We start from the raw sequence: 15299 nt of genomic DNA, 5'->3' as shown, positions 1-15299 counted from the left end.
GCTGCTAACTGACCCCCACAGGGACCAAGCGCAGACCTTGACCACAGCGGTCTCTCTATCCCACTGGGGTGATCCAGGCACCCACTCCCCACTGCCAGCCACCTTGAGAGAGAGACCCCGAAGAGCTGTTTGGGGAGCTCCCTGGGGAGACCCCAGGGCCAGATCCAGTGCTGGGAGGGCTGTCGATACCACCTCCCAAATCTTGACCTTCTCCCAAATGAGGCTCACATCCAGTCCAGGAAAACACAGGCGGGGTCAAAAACGACATGCTCATCAAACAGCTTTAAACCGGCCCCACTTCCAGCTATGGTTTGTTTTCTTGTTGTTGTTTTAAAGTTCTGTTATCTTGTGAATAGCGCAGTCACACTGCTGCATGGGTGTGAAACGCCTTACTCTGTTCCAAGTAAACATTAGAAAACATACTATAACTCAGTAACCCTGTTTCCTTATTATTATGTTTTAAAAAATATTCTGGGAACGTCAAGAAATGGAAGTGATGGGGTCTCCCTGATGGGGACAGGCTGAGCCCGTGGCTAACTGGCAGTCCATCTCCTCACAGATTCTGCCTACAATGCAGGAGACCCGGGTTTGATCTCTGGGTCAGGAAGATGCCCTGGAGAAGGGAATGGCTACCCACTCCAGTATTCTTGCCTGGAGAATCCCACGGACAGGGGAGCCTGGCGGGCTACAGTTCAGACGGGACTGAAGGACCACACTACTACCACCACCTCACAGGTACTGCCATTCTTGCCAAGGCCTGCAGGGGGCACCACATGTCCCAGGCCACTGCTTTCAGGACTAGCTGGCCAGGCTCTGAGACTTCTGCCCACTGCTGCAGCTAGGGAACAGTGACTATGGAGGTGGCCCCTCTGCTCTGCCAGGCACCCCCACGAAAGCAGGGATGTACCAATGGTGATCCCAGAGGGAGGAACAAGTCAGAGAACCTCGAGGTAGGAATTATTCCATCTTCTGCAGTCACTTCTGAATCAAAAGGGAGTGGAGCTGAGCAGGGGGAGGAGGCAGGAAGGAGGGATCCTGTGTTCTCATGCTTGCAATGCCACTTTCTTTATGGTGGGACAGGTGAGGACTTCCAGGAGACAGCAGCTCCTCACAGCCCCAAACACATCAGCTCTAAATGAGCCTCTAGGGAATAAATCTCTTTTGTCCCCTTTGGGTCACTTCCTAGGGCACTAGAGTTTGAGGATCACTGGCAAGAGAACCCCCAAACTAACATCTCTCTGTCCAAAGAAAAGCTATGATCAACCTAGACAGCATATTAAAAAGCAGAGATGTTACTTTGCCGACAAAGGTCTGTCTAGTCAAAGCTATTTTTTTTCCAGTAGTCACATATGGATGTGAGAGCTAGACCATAAAGAAGGCTAAGCATCGAAGAATTGATGCTTTTGAACTGTGGTGTTGGAGAAGACTCTTGAGAGACCCTTGGATTGCAAGGAGATCAAACCAGTCAACCCTAAAGGAAATCAGTCCTGAATATTCATTGGAAGGACTGATACTGAAGCAAAAACTCCAACACTTTGCCACCTGATGAGAACAGCTGGCTCATTGGAAAAGACCCTGATGCTGGGAAAGATTGAAGGCAGGAGGGTAAGGGGACAACAGAGGATGAGACCGTTGGATGGCATCACCGACTCAATGGACGTGAGTTTGAGCAAGCTCTGAGAGATGGTGAAGGACAGGGAAGCCTCGCTTGCTGCAGTCCATGGGGTTGCAAAGAGCTGGCCATGACTGAGCGACTGAACAACAACTGACCCATCTGACATCTAATTCCTTTTCTTTGCTTTTTTTTTTTAACTTGAGCCAAAATAACTCTGCAACAACCCACAGGCTACTGTTTTATTCTTTCTCAATCTAATCATTATTTCTTCTGTTTGGCAAAAGAGAAAAGAACCAGGCTGAGAGACTGAGAAAAGGTCACACCCATGTGGGTCTGCTAACCCTTAATTAATATACCTTCTCTACCTAGTCACCTTGTGCAGTAAGTATGAAGGGAAGGGTTTGGTGGCAGTGAGGATGACCCAACTAGGAGAGAAAAGACCCGAGAAAGTCTGACTTCTATGCAAACTTACTGCAAGACCAGGAACAATTGGTTATTTCTCCTCAGGCCTCAGTTTCCCCATCTTTTCCCCAGCGGGAGCTGAGACCGACAGGCTGGAGGGAGCGCTCTGGGTGGTCCAGTACATTCTCACCTGCCAAGGGGCAGGTAGGGGGCTGGAGAAGGGCCCTGGGGTGGGAGGTTGGTCACTGCTTCAGTCTGGTGGGGGGATCTGGGCCCCCACCACAGCCTGGTTCCTAAGCCAGGAAGGAGGCGTCCTGGGTCCCCCACCCTTCCTGCTCCTGGAGCTTTGAGGAAGATGAGCCCACTGAGCCAAACACTACAGAGAGGTCCACCTCCAGGGAGATGGGGGATGTCCCTCCCAGGGCCTGGGCCTTGGGCACTGGCTAGTGGTAAGTTCGTGGCTGAGCGTGTCCACAGCAGTGGCTCCGAGTGAGAGCTGAGGCCCTGTCCAGGGACTGCGGGGCCTGCCCTGGGCTGTGGCTGGTACCTCGGAAGGCACAGCTGTCCCTGGCCCATATGGAACAATCTCAGCACAGGTGGTGGGAGAGGAGGGCAGCGCGTGGAAACACAGCTTAGGAAACTGCCAACAGAGTCAGCATAGGTTCTCTGAATCTAAGCATCCCGAGCCTGCTGCCAGCTCCCTGCCCGCCAGCCGGCCCATGTCCCCCCGGCTTCCTGCACCCCCTTGACCCGGGGGCTCTTCTGCCAAGCTGTGTGCTCGCCATCATCCAATACACTCTTGGGCTCACTGCCCCTCCAGCAGGGGCCCCAAGGAGGAGGAGGAGGAGTAGGAGGGTGGGAGGGCATGCATTGCAACGAAGACCCAGCATAGCCAAAAATAAATTAATTTTTAAAAAGTTGCAAGCTCCCGTGGTCTCTCCTGGGCACTGTAGAATATGCACCCTAAACACACTCATCACCCACCCCTAGATGAAGACTTACTGTCTCCATGTAAGATCATCCCATGTCTTCCTAGACAGCTGTGCATAGATTTTTAAATAAAATTGGGTTCTTACTACCTATGCTGTTTGCTTTCTTATCACACTGTGCTTCTTACATTATTAAAAGTCCTCAGAAACATGATTCTTAATGGTAACTTAGTATTCTGGATTTATTTTTCCCATTTTCCTGTTGGGGGAGGCACATGGATTGTTTCCAGTTTTGCCCTATTGTATTCAGCCTTAAATGGATATCCTGGGAAATAAATTTTTGTGCCCATTTCTGATTATTTTCTTAGGATAAATTCCCCAAGGGGAAAAGATGTGTACATTTCTTTTTGAAACGTATCACCAAAGCGCATCACCAGAGTCATTCACACAAAAAAATTCTGCTGTGAGCAGTCGTGTCCCGGCGGTCTCATGTGGATTTTGTATTTTCAAGCTCAGAACTCAGAGATGGGAGAATCTGTCTGTAAATCTCAAAAAAACTGCTTTTAATCACGTGTTCAGGGACTTCCCTGGGGCTCCGGCGGCTGAGACTTCACCTTCCGATTCAGGGGGTATGGGTTCAACCCCTGGTTGAGGAGATGGGGTCCTGCAGGTCTTATGGCCAAAGGACCAAAAATTTTGGAGCAAAAGCAACACTGTAGCAAGTTCAATATAGCCTTTGAAAATGGTCCACATCAAAAAAATTGAAAAAAGAATGAAGTGTATAGTACAGTCACTAAAAACAAAAACCTCTTCTCTGCAAACATTTAGGGTTACTTAAAAGGCAGCTTCTCCCTCTTAATGGACTTTGTGGGCTTAGAATCTGGTGAAGCGGCACCAGCCTGCAAGCCCGGGTGACCTGGTGATCTGGTGACGCCTCACTAGCTGGGTTTTTTCTACAAAGAGCCAGGGTCTCCGCCTCCACACAGGCACACAGCGAGGATGAAATGAAAACGCACGCCTGTAACTCCAGAGAGCAGCCCACATCATTACTAACCCAGGGAAACGCTGCTCTTCGACCCAACCTTCCAAATCTTACAGCCTCTTTAACACAGCGCTGAAAACCTTTCCAGCCTGCAGCTGTCTCTGAAATGCTCCGGATTCTAAAAAAGACACCGGAGGGCAAAACCACCTGTCCCTCGGGAAGCATCACACCCACCCACCGGGGCTCTGTCCCGCCCAGGGGGCCACAGAAACAGAAGCAACTACAGAACAGCTCCTCATCGCCCACGGCTTCTCCTGGCGGGGCTCTCTCCCACCTTCAGAGCCCGGCGTTTCTGCCTCCTTGGTTTCTTTCAGGGAATCTTTGGCTAATACAACTGAGCCCTGTCTGACACCCCAGGCTGGGAAGTGAATGGATACGCTTTCATGGAGCTGTAGGGTCCGATCTCACAGGAGGAACAGACAGGATATAGGGAAAAGAAGGGGAAAGAGATAGGAGGGGTGAAACAGCTGGAAAGGAGCCGCAGGGTCTAGGTGGGGGCACCACGTGTAAAGGCAAACACGAGTCACCAGCAAGGGCAGGAGGCCAGGTCCAAACAGCCACTGAGACAACAGAAGTGCATCTTTCCACACAGACGCAGGGGCTTCTGGGGGCAGCTGAACCACGAGAAAGGAGACATGAGGCCCAGCCAAGAGCAGCAGACAACCCGTAGACTCGGAAGCAATAAAGAAATGTTGTAGGAATTTCCCTAATGGTCCATGGCTAAGACACTGTGCTCCCAATGCAGGTGGCCTGAGTTCGATCTCTGGTCAGGGAATCCTAGATCCTACATGCCACAATTAAAGATCTCGAATGCCACAATGAAGATCAAAGCTCCCGAGTGCCACAACTAAGACCTCATGCAGCCAAATAAGTAAATATTTTTTTTAATGGAGTAAACTATTCTATTAGGGGATGGATGTTATGTAGCATTACCGTGGCAATAGAAAACTGATACAAATGGCATTTGGTAAACAATCCCAACCCTGACCTCAATATCCTGAGGAGCCCAACCTCCCAGAGCTGTTTGGAGTTGGACTTACAAGCTGTGAGCAGCAGAAAGGTCAAAGGGCCAGATGAGAGAAGCAAGACAGGGGGCCTAAGAAGCAAATAAAACCCATTCTGCCCCCTCCCATGTGCCAGAGGAGGGGGACTGGGCGAGGGCCCGGAGGCTTCTCAGGTAGCCTGTGCAGGGCTGGAAGAGGGGGAGGGGGTCACCCCAGGGCCAAATCTGAGCTGATGCCTGGACAGCTGCCAGGGGAAGAATCGGGAGCCCGCATTCAATCTCCTGCGGTGATCCTTCAGTCATGCCTGCCCTGGGTGCGGGAGGGGAGGGTGGCTGCCTATTCACGGCTGCTGCTGAATCTGCCTTGTAGACAACTAGCTGGGCCTGGGTCGGGGGGTCGGGGGAGAAGATGAGGGCTTGAGGAGGGGAAAAAAAGCAGGGATGAATGTAAAAGAATACTTGCCACCCAGCCGCTGCTTCCCGAGGCCTCAAAGACACTGCCTAAGTGCCTGCAGTTCTACACCCAAGTATTAATATTCCAGGGAACCCTTAGCAACAGGCCCTGACATCTGCTCTGTTACTATGATACGGGAAACATGATAATAGAAGCAAGATAAGGTGAGCCGAGACATCAACATTTCCTCCACCTGTCACACGGCACTCGGAGGATGAAAAACGCAAACAGGGAGCCTCAAAGGCCTGTCTGAAACCCGAGGGAAGCTCTCTTGGGCTGATTATGCATGAGGCAAGGCTGGAGAGGATGCGGGAAATGAGAGAGGAGCCCCGGGGAAGCTACTGCCTGACAAAGGTCCCCAGGACTCACCCTGTCATCGGGGCACCCCGCTAGCTCTGCTTCCTTGGGTGACTTCACTCCCACCCCAGCCCTTCATTGATTCTCCCCCTGTCTTTGCCCAGACTCTGGCAGAAGCTTCCCAGTCGGCCTTTGGACCTCCAGGGGCTCACTACGCCCCCTTCACTTGCAGTCAGAGAGGTCATCCTTAAAGCATAGGTCAGACCATGCAAGTCCCTTGCTCTTAAAACCTTCAGTGGCTCCCCTTTGTTCAAGAGAAAAACCCAAGCTTCGTCAAGGCCACCCACGAACTGGCCCAAATGACCCTCCCAGTATCACCTGCCACCTCATCTCTCCCACAAGGCCCACACTCATGTCGCTAGGAACCGGGATGTGTCCTGGCTACTCAGCTTTGTTTCTGGAACTTGTCCCATGACCTACCTTCCCTGTGCACACTGGCAACCTGCAGAAGCCCCGCACCTATCCTCGGGGAATTCGGAACTGACCCCATTTGCCTCCCCTCAGCATTGCAGTCCACTCTGTCCTGGGTGGGGGGGTCTTTACTTCTGGTGGGGTCTTTAGATTCCTGCAGCCTTTCCTGTCTGTGCTCTGTGCCCTGCAAGGAGTAGTCCAGCCTAGATGCCCCAGGGCACATCCCCACATCCCCCATGAGCCACAAGACTGAGCATGCTGTTGGCTTCAGACAGACAAGCAGCACTGCTTCTGTCTTCACCGCCCTCATTCATTCATTCAACAAACAAGCTCTGAGTGTTGACTCTGCGCCAGGCACATGACACATCTCAGCTGACTGCAGGGTGAGCAGGGGGCAGCTCCCCGTACCCGCCCCCCCAGAAGGCCCCACTTATTGCTGCAGGGGTCTTCTCCCCAGGGAAGTAAAACACCCAAAACATCCACTCCAGTGGCCCCAAATCCCTGCTCGTCTCTGTCTCCCCGATTTCTCACTCCCAGGCTAAGACGATACCTGCAGCCTCCAACCAAAATGAGATGCAAAATGCCCTGCTCCTTCCCCCTCTCACTTTAGGCACCAGCCCTCCAATTTTAACAGCCACAAGCTCTGCCTACCTGTCCCCAGAGGCATAGCTCACGTCTGTTGTTTCTAAAATGCCTGAAACAGAGCAGGTGGAGGTCCTAGCTGAAGACGATCACAGAGCTGATGGCAGCCGACTCCAGGGCAACCAGACTCCTGGGGCAGGACTCATACTCGAATACACAGGAAGGAGGGAAGCCTCACAGGGCCCAAAGCAGTGCTCTGGTCCTCAGGGGACCAGGTGGAATTACTTCTGAGGGCTGCTATAACCGAGTACCACGAGCTGGGAGCCTTACAACAGTCGTAGAGCCTGGAAGTCCAAAACCAAGATGTCGCCAAGGCCAGGCCCCCTCTGAAGGACCCAGAGAAGAATGTCTATGAAGCATCTGCTATAGTTTCTGCTGTTTGCTGGCGATGCTGGGTGCCCCTTGGTTTGCTGCTGCATCACTCCAACCGCTGTCTTCATCTTCACACGGCATTCCTCCCTCTGTGTCTCCATGCGGCCATCTCCCTGCGTTTCTTTTCGTGTTGAATTAAGACCAGGAATTTCCTGATGGTCCTGTGGTTGGGACTCTCACTGCCAAGTGCCCAGGTTCAACCCCTGGTCAGGGAACTAAAACCTCATAAGCCGTGTGGCAAGGCCAAAAAATAAAAAGACCATAGGAGATTCCAATATGACCTCATCTTAATTAATTACATCAGCAAAGCCCCATTTTCAAATTAGTTCACCTTCTGAGGTTCTGAGCATTAGGAATTCTTCATGCCGCCTTAAAAAAAAATTTCGTGTCGGGTTTTGGTTGTGGCACATGGGCCTCTCTCTAGTTGCAGCAAATGGGGTCCAGGGTTCACAGGCTCAGTAGCTGCAGCTTAGCTGCCCTGCGGCATGTGGAATCCTAGTTCCCCGACCTGGGATCAGACTTGTACCCCTGCACTGGAGCTCAAATTCTCAATCACTGGACCCCCAGGGAAGTTCCTCAATATGTCCCCCTGGGGACACAATTCAACCCATAACACTTAGGGAAGAGAAAGGCCAGAGTCCTACTTTGAGAGTGGGGACAGCAGAGATAGTGGACCCTATGAATGTACAGATGTTCAAAGTAGTCTTTACCCCCCACCCTGGGCGTCCTGGGGTGCTCAGGACTGGGAGAGGGATCTATTAATATATCTAAGACAGGGAGTTATCACGTGCGCGCCTGCATGTGTGCTAAGTCCCCTCAGTCATGTCCGACTTTTTGTGACCCCATGGACTGTAGCCTGCCAGGCTCCTCTGTCCATGGGATTCTCCAGGCAAGAATACTGGAGTGGGTTGCTACGTCCTCCTCCAGGGGATCTTCCCGAACCAGGGATCGACCCATGTCTCTTATGTCTCCTGCACTGGCAAATGGGTTCTTTACCACTAGTACCACCTGGGAAGCCCCGGGAATTGTGATGGTTGCTACGAAAAGTGGATTTGGGAAAACAATTTCCTTTGGTCACTGCTTGTCTTGGGAGTTCTTAACAGGGGACCAGTGAACTTGGATGGGAATAAACTGCATCTTCATTAAGCTGTAACTGAAATGACCTATTCATTATGAACCCAGGCAACGCACCATAGTCATACGAGAAGTTTCAGTGTCTTGGTCATCAATAGAATCACAGATACTTTCATATCACAATACAAAGCTGCAGATACCCAGATACCTCAGTGTTATTTATGCTCATCACTACTTTAAAATTATGAGTTATCACATTCAGATGTATATTATACTAGAGACAATAGACTAATATATAAAAACTAAATTTTTATAATCCTGAAATTGGCATGAATGTTTTTTTTTAACATCTTATAACCAGAATTAGAAAATAATTAACTTGAGATAAGAAAATCGGCTTCTTATTGGTTTAGATTTTCTCAATAAAAGAAAGCCATTTCAAATAAAAAACTATTGTTACCAGTTCTTCTGATAATCTTGCTGTCTCCTAATAGATTTAGCAATTAATAAAAGCAAATAAAAATATCATATGTTGTGGTGATTTAAAAAATTACCATAGTTATTAGATCTATGGCAAGGCTGTTTACTTGCAGAAGGGCATGGCAATCCACTCCAGTGTTCTTGCCTGGGAAATCCCATGGACAGAGGAGCCTGGCAGGCTACAGTCCACGGGGTCGCAAAGAGTCAGACATGACTTAGTAACTAAACAACAACAAGGCTGTTTACTTAATGATTCAAAAAAAGAAGCACATAGGTTACTATATCAGAAGCTTGTTTTGTTAAAAAAAAATTATTCTGATAATAATGTCAATATAATTGGCTTCCTCTGTAACACTGTTCATGCATTGAGAGCCGTTATTTTGAGAAACATTCCATAGGATTCACCAGATGGCCAAAAAAGAAATCAATGGCACAAAAGCAAAGAACAGGAGATGAAACCGAAACTTAGCTCAAAGGTTACCAGGATAAAATCAAGCCTTCAGGGTAAGCAGCTGTCTGTGGCTCAGGAGACTCTGCTCAGAAAATGCCTAAGTTGTCTGTCCCAGGTGTCGCCAGGCACCTGGCTTGGGGTGCATGGTGAGGAGTGTAAATGCTATTCGTTTTTTAATGCAGAAAAACAAGCCTGCTTCTATCTATTCAATTTGTGTGGAAAATCTCAGGCAAACAGAATTTCTGCAAAGGAAATCTGATTTTAGCTCGCACCTAAAGGTGCTTGTTGGAAGAGCCCAAGAGAAACCTCTCCATAAGGCAGAGACGCCTCTGGAAGGAAAAGAGGCCCACCCCTTCTTACCCCAGCCTCAGGTGTGCCGACAGGGTGGTCCTCTGTGCACTCAGGTCCCAGGAGCAGCGGCCTCCAACAGCCCTGCCAGGACCCCGGCTCTCAGTGACTCTCCCTCAGGGCTCCGCTAGGTCCTTCAGTCTTCTTCCGCCCACTTTCCCAGAGCTGGGGAAGGGACCCTGGCCCTGGCTGTTTGCTTAAAGCCAGCAGCCAAGGCAACCCTGCTGACCCAGCTGCTATCTGTGGCCAGCTGTCCCCTCTCGTTCATGGAAAGACAAATAGTTGGTTCCCTGTTCCAGCTCCAAGGTTAAGTACGCACTGCCCAGGTGCCAGCTATTAATTTCTCTGCACACTCCTCAGTTCCCCTGGTGGAGGCTAAGACCGCAAAGAAGTGGGGGTGTCCATCACAAAAGACCCTGGCGAGGACTGCTGAAGACTCAGGCAAGGCGGAGGATAGGCATCTGAGGGTAAGAAAGGGGACCACCGCCAGCAGGTGGCTAGGGACAGAGAAGATGAGCAGGGAAGAGGCCAAACAGAAGCACCGACATTTTGCCAGTAGTTTTGGAGGCTTTAAGGAGGAGCCCACAAATCAAAATGTCCCTGCTTGTGTTCAGTCTGGCCCTGAGCTACCAAACCGGGACGGAAAGCATCGGACTGCACAGGCGTTGCCCACTTGCCAGGTGCTGGCCACCGGCTGGCCAAGTGAAATTCATCACAGTCCCAAAGGGATGGCATGTCATCATCCACTTTCAGAGAAGAAGTTTGACTGATGATTGAAAGGTGCGGCCACTTGCTCAAGGCCATGCAGCTGGCTCCTGGCACTTTCTGTCACCCTCTCTGCCCTCAAGGAGTCCCGGCTGCAGCGTGTGGCACCTAATGAAGGCAATAAGGCACTCTCCAAGCCTCTTCTGTGCTCCCAGCCCTTAGGAGCGTGACAGGAGTTCATGGAAACTGAGACCTGTGGGAATTGGCCAACAGGAGAAGGCTCTGGGTTACCTGGAGCAGAGCTGCAAGTACTGCAGAGGAGGCAGGCTGGTGTGAACTTCCTGGAGCAGGCAGCCAGCAGCTGGGACTAGAGGTGTGAGGCCCAGGAAATGGGCAGCAGGGTCTCCAAGGCTGCTATGCCTCCTCCTCTGCGCACAGGGCAGAGTGACATGAAGCCACAGGACTCAGACAGGAGCCCTTGTTCCCCACCATTTCCACTGCCTGACCCAGGAGCTTGCCCAGACCTCAGTCACCCTAGGATCCTAAGTGGTTCCCCTGCCTCCTGGCTCACTCACCTGACTCAGCCTACCCTGCCACCAGAGGGGCCCTGCAAAAGCCTGGCTCTGCTCAGACACTTGCAAATCAAGCCTATTGTCCCCACTTGGGAGTGCTAGGCCATCCACAGGCTCTATGCCACCTTGCCAAGTCTGTCTCCAGACAAACAGAAACACTTGGCATCATTCCCTGTTAGATGCTTAAGCCCAGGCCTCTTGCAAACAGCCCCCTGCTGCTCCCCAATCCACATCTATTGCCCTGGCCTGAAGCACTGGTTCCCTCCTCGGCATCTCCACATTTTTTACCTCTTCCAGCACTTCCCAGTTTCTGGTGGCTTGTGAAAGCATCTGACCTCTCCTACTGTACAAAACGCTCCCGAAGAGCAGGACAAACCGTGTGCCCAGATGACACTCAAAGCACGTGTGCCAGAATAAAACTGGGAGTCCACAAATAAACCCGTACATCTGCGATCAACTGATTATTTGACAAGAGTGTCAAGACCACTCAGTCGGGGAAGAAGAGTCTTTTCAGTAAACAGTGTGATGACAACCGAACAGTCACATGCAAAAGAATGAAGTTGGACCATTACATCATACCATTTAAAAATGTTACTCTAAATGGATCAAAGACCTAAATGTAAGAGCTAAAAGTTTTAAAGCACTGAGAAGATAATAGAGGGGCAAAACTTCATGACCTCAGATTTGGCAGTGGTTTCTTAGATATTAGAATGTAAATCCAGGGACCTCCATGGTGGTCCAGGGGCTAAGACTCCACGCTCCGAATACAGAGGGCCTGGGTTTGATCCCTGACCAGGGAACTAGATCCCAAGTGCCACACTAGATATCCCACATGCCACACAAGATTGAAGATCCTGTGTGCTACAACTAAGACTCTGGGCAAATAAATAAATATAAAAGAATTCAAACCCAAACCACAGTGAGATATCACTTCATACCAAAAGCATAAGCAACACAAGAAAAAAAAATAAAGGAGATTGACATTAAATTGACATTAAAAAACTCTGTGCACCAAAGAACTAACCCTAATCCCAGATGCAATATTTTCATGGTATATTTATAGAAAAAATATTAAAAGAACAAATGCTTACCATACAAACCTTTTATTAAATTTCATAAATGCAGAATTACTATTGCTTTCCATGTATAACTTCCCTGATTTTTATGGCTCAGGTCTACCTTGAGTGTTTGAGAGAAAAAGAAAAAATGTCTATTAATAAACACTGCCTTTCAAGATTTTGAATAAAATGGGCGGCTTCAATGCCTGTACCTTGCGACTGAGGCCCACACACAGCCAGCACAACCCATCTTATTCTCATGGGTGCAAATCTTTAAAGCTGAACACGTGACAATATAATTTTGGAAGGCAAGGATGCTAAAAAAGTTGCCACCCTGGTCTTGGAACTATCTTCTCCCTCAAAAATGGGTTCACTTGTACAATAAAAGATAGGTACAAGTATGTTTATTGTTAAACTATCTTAATGCACGCAAACAAGAAATAGTTTCAAATGTCCATGTAGAGTGAAATATATACATAAATGATTCATAAAATGTGAAAATAGAAGATGAAAAGGTAACTCACAGAATGGAAAAAAAAATTTGCATATCCCATATCTGATAAGGGTCTAGTATCCAGAAAAGATAAAGAACGTCTATGAGTCAACAATAAAAAGACAACTCAACTAATAAATGGGTAAAAGACTTGAATGGGGCCTCCCTTGTGGCTCAACAGTGAAGAATCTGCTTGCCAGTGCAGGAGATGTGGATTTGATCCCTGACCCAGGAAGATCCCCTGGAGAAGGAAATGGCAACCCACTCCAGTACTCTTGCCTGGGAAATACGACGGATGAAGGAGCCTGGCTGGCTCTGTCCATGGGGCTGCAAAGTGTCAAATACGACTTAGTGACTGAATAGCAACAAAGGATCTGAAAAGACATTTCTCCAAAGGAGAAGCACACACGCCTAAAAGCACAGGGAAAGACACTCCACATCATCAGGCATCAGAGAAATGCAAACCCAAACCACAGTGAGATACCTCTTCACGCCCTCCAGGATGGCTATCATTTTAAGAACAGAAATTAATGGGTGTTAGCAAGGATGCAGAGAAATGGAAACCCTAATTCATTGATGGTACAAATGTAAAATGTTGCCACCACTGTGGAAAACAGTTCAGTAGTTCCTCAAAAAAATAAATACAGAATTACAATCCTAATCCAAAAGATTAGAAATGATTAGAAAATACAAAATGATTAGAAAATACATTTCGAAAATGATTAGAAAATACAAAATGATTAGAAAATACATTTCGAAAATGATTAGAAAATACAAAATGATTAGACAATACATTTCGAAGCAAAAACTTGTACACAGATGTTCATAGAAGAACTATTCACGTCAGCCAAAATGTAGAAACCACCCAAATGTCCATTAACTGGTAAACAAGATGTGGTGTAACTGTATAACAGTCCAACAGTGGACTATTACATGGCCATAAAAAAGAACAAAATGCTGATTCATGCAACAACATGGATGAGCCTTGAAAAGAAATCCAGGCCACAAAAGACAGCATAGCATATGACTCCTTTTATATGAAATGTCCAGAACAGACACATCTAGAAGTGAAGTCACTCAGTCGTTTCTGACTCTTTGCGACCCTGTGGACTATAGCCTACCAGGCTCCTCCATCTGTGGGACTCTCCAGGCAAGAATACTTGAGTGGGTTGCCATTTCCTTCTCCAGGGGATCTTCCCGATCCAGGGATCGAACCCAGGTCTCCTGCATTGCAGGCAGATACTTTACCCTCTGAGCCACCTCTATAGAGACTCTAAATAGATTTAGTGGTTGTCTAGGGCTGGGGTTTCTTCAGTGGTCCAGTGGGTAGGACTCTGTACTTCCACTGCAGGGGACATGGGTTCGATCCCTGGTTGGGGAACTAAGATCTCACATGCTGTGTACACAGCCAAAGTAATAATAGTAGCTGCCTAGAGCTTACTGGGGAGGAAGACAGGTAATAGCTAAAGGATATGGAGTCTCTCTTTGGGGAGATGAAAATGCTCTAAAACTGGCTGTGGTGATGGCTGCGTCTATCTGTGAATATACCAAACCCCACAGAATTGTATACTTTTTATGGGTGACCTCCACCGTATATGAATTACATCTCAATAAAGCTGTTACAAAACAAAGCATGGAGCACAGTGAAGCACAGACTGGGGGGTCTGGACAGGACAACCAGGCACACGGTCTCCAGGGGACAAAGAACTGGCCACTTACACTTACCATCACCCCCTGATGGCCTGGGGACAGATTAACTACAAATTAACCTCGATATGAAAACAACAGATGGTGCATTTGTGAAAACACTGTGGGAGAGGGGCAGGGAAGAGAAAGAGAGAGAAAGCAAATATGGTCGAATGCTAAGAATGACTGAATCTAAGTGGAGGGGCTTCTTTGTCCTGTTTGTCCAGCTTTTCTGTACGCGTTGAAAACTTTCACAAGAAAACTTCCATGATGAACTCTCAACGGCTAAAGCTGGAACTGTTGTTTGTTTTTTTTTTTTTTAATTTTTTTTTTTTATGTGGACCATTTTGAAAGTCTTTATTAAATTTGTTACAGTATTGCTTCTGTTTTATGATTTGTTTTTTGGCCAGGGGCATGTGGGTTCTTAGCTCCCAACCAGGGATTAAACCCACACCCTCTGAATCGGAAGGCCAAGTCTTAACCATTGGATTGCCAGGGAAGTCCCAAAAGCTGGAACACTTTTTCCAACAACAAAAATAACAATAGTACTGGATTATAACCCATAAAATAAATATGATATAAAAATTGAATAAATAGGCGAGGTAGACAACTCTCTCTTACAGAAGGGCACTGGTTAACAAATACAGGCACACCACATTTAATTGTGCTTTGCAGATAATTGTGTTTTTCAGCAAATTGAAGGTCTGTGGCAAACTTTCACTGAGCATCTACTGGGGCCATTTTTCTAACAGCATTTGCTCACTTTTTGTGTCTCTGTGTTACATTTTGGTGATTCTTGCACTATTTCAAAATGTTCATTACTTTTATCATTGTTACGTGATCTATAATCAGTGATCTTTGATGTTATTATTGCCAAAAGATTACAACTTACTGAAGGCTCAGATGATAGTTTGCATCTTTTAGCAATAGAGTATTTTTTTATTTGAGGCATGTATGTTGTTATGAGCTTCCCTAGTGGCTCAGACAGTAAAGAATCTGCCTGCAATGCAGGAGACCTGGGTTCATTCCCTGGGTTAGGAAGATCCCCTGGAGAAGTGAATGGCAACATATGCCAGTATTCTTGCCTGGAGAATTCCATGGACACAGGAGCCTGGTGGGCTACAATCCATGGGGTCGCAAAAAGTCGGACACAACTGAGTGACTTTAATTTACTCAGGTTGTTACATTGTTTTTTAGACACAATG

General features: G+C 48.0%; 1 protein-coding gene across 8 annotated transcripts in view; it reads right to left on the bottom strand.

Annotated features, from left to right (window-relative positions):
• The window catches only part of RPH3AL (rabphilin 3A like (without C2 domains)), a 137066-nt gene that overhangs the window by 90072 nt on the left and 31695 nt on the right, over window positions 1–15299 (bottom strand). The window contains exon 1 of one of the 8 annotated variants that reach the window (XM_061143041.1): window positions 9593–9612. The exons of the other annotated variants lie outside the window; for them this stretch is intronic. The gene's annotated coding sequence lies outside the window, so the exon portion shown is untranslated. Of the gene's footprint in view, window positions 1–9592; window positions 9613–15299 lie in introns of those variants that run through there. 8 annotated transcript variants of the gene reach the window in all.

This window comes from Dama dama, chromosome 5 (genome assembly GCF_033118175.1).
Source record: "Dama dama isolate Ldn47 chromosome 5, ASM3311817v1, whole genome shotgun sequence".
NCBI lineage: Eukaryota > Metazoa > Chordata > Mammalia > Artiodactyla > Cervidae > Dama > Dama dama.
This window is presented reverse-complemented; position numbering and strand designations above follow the sequence as displayed.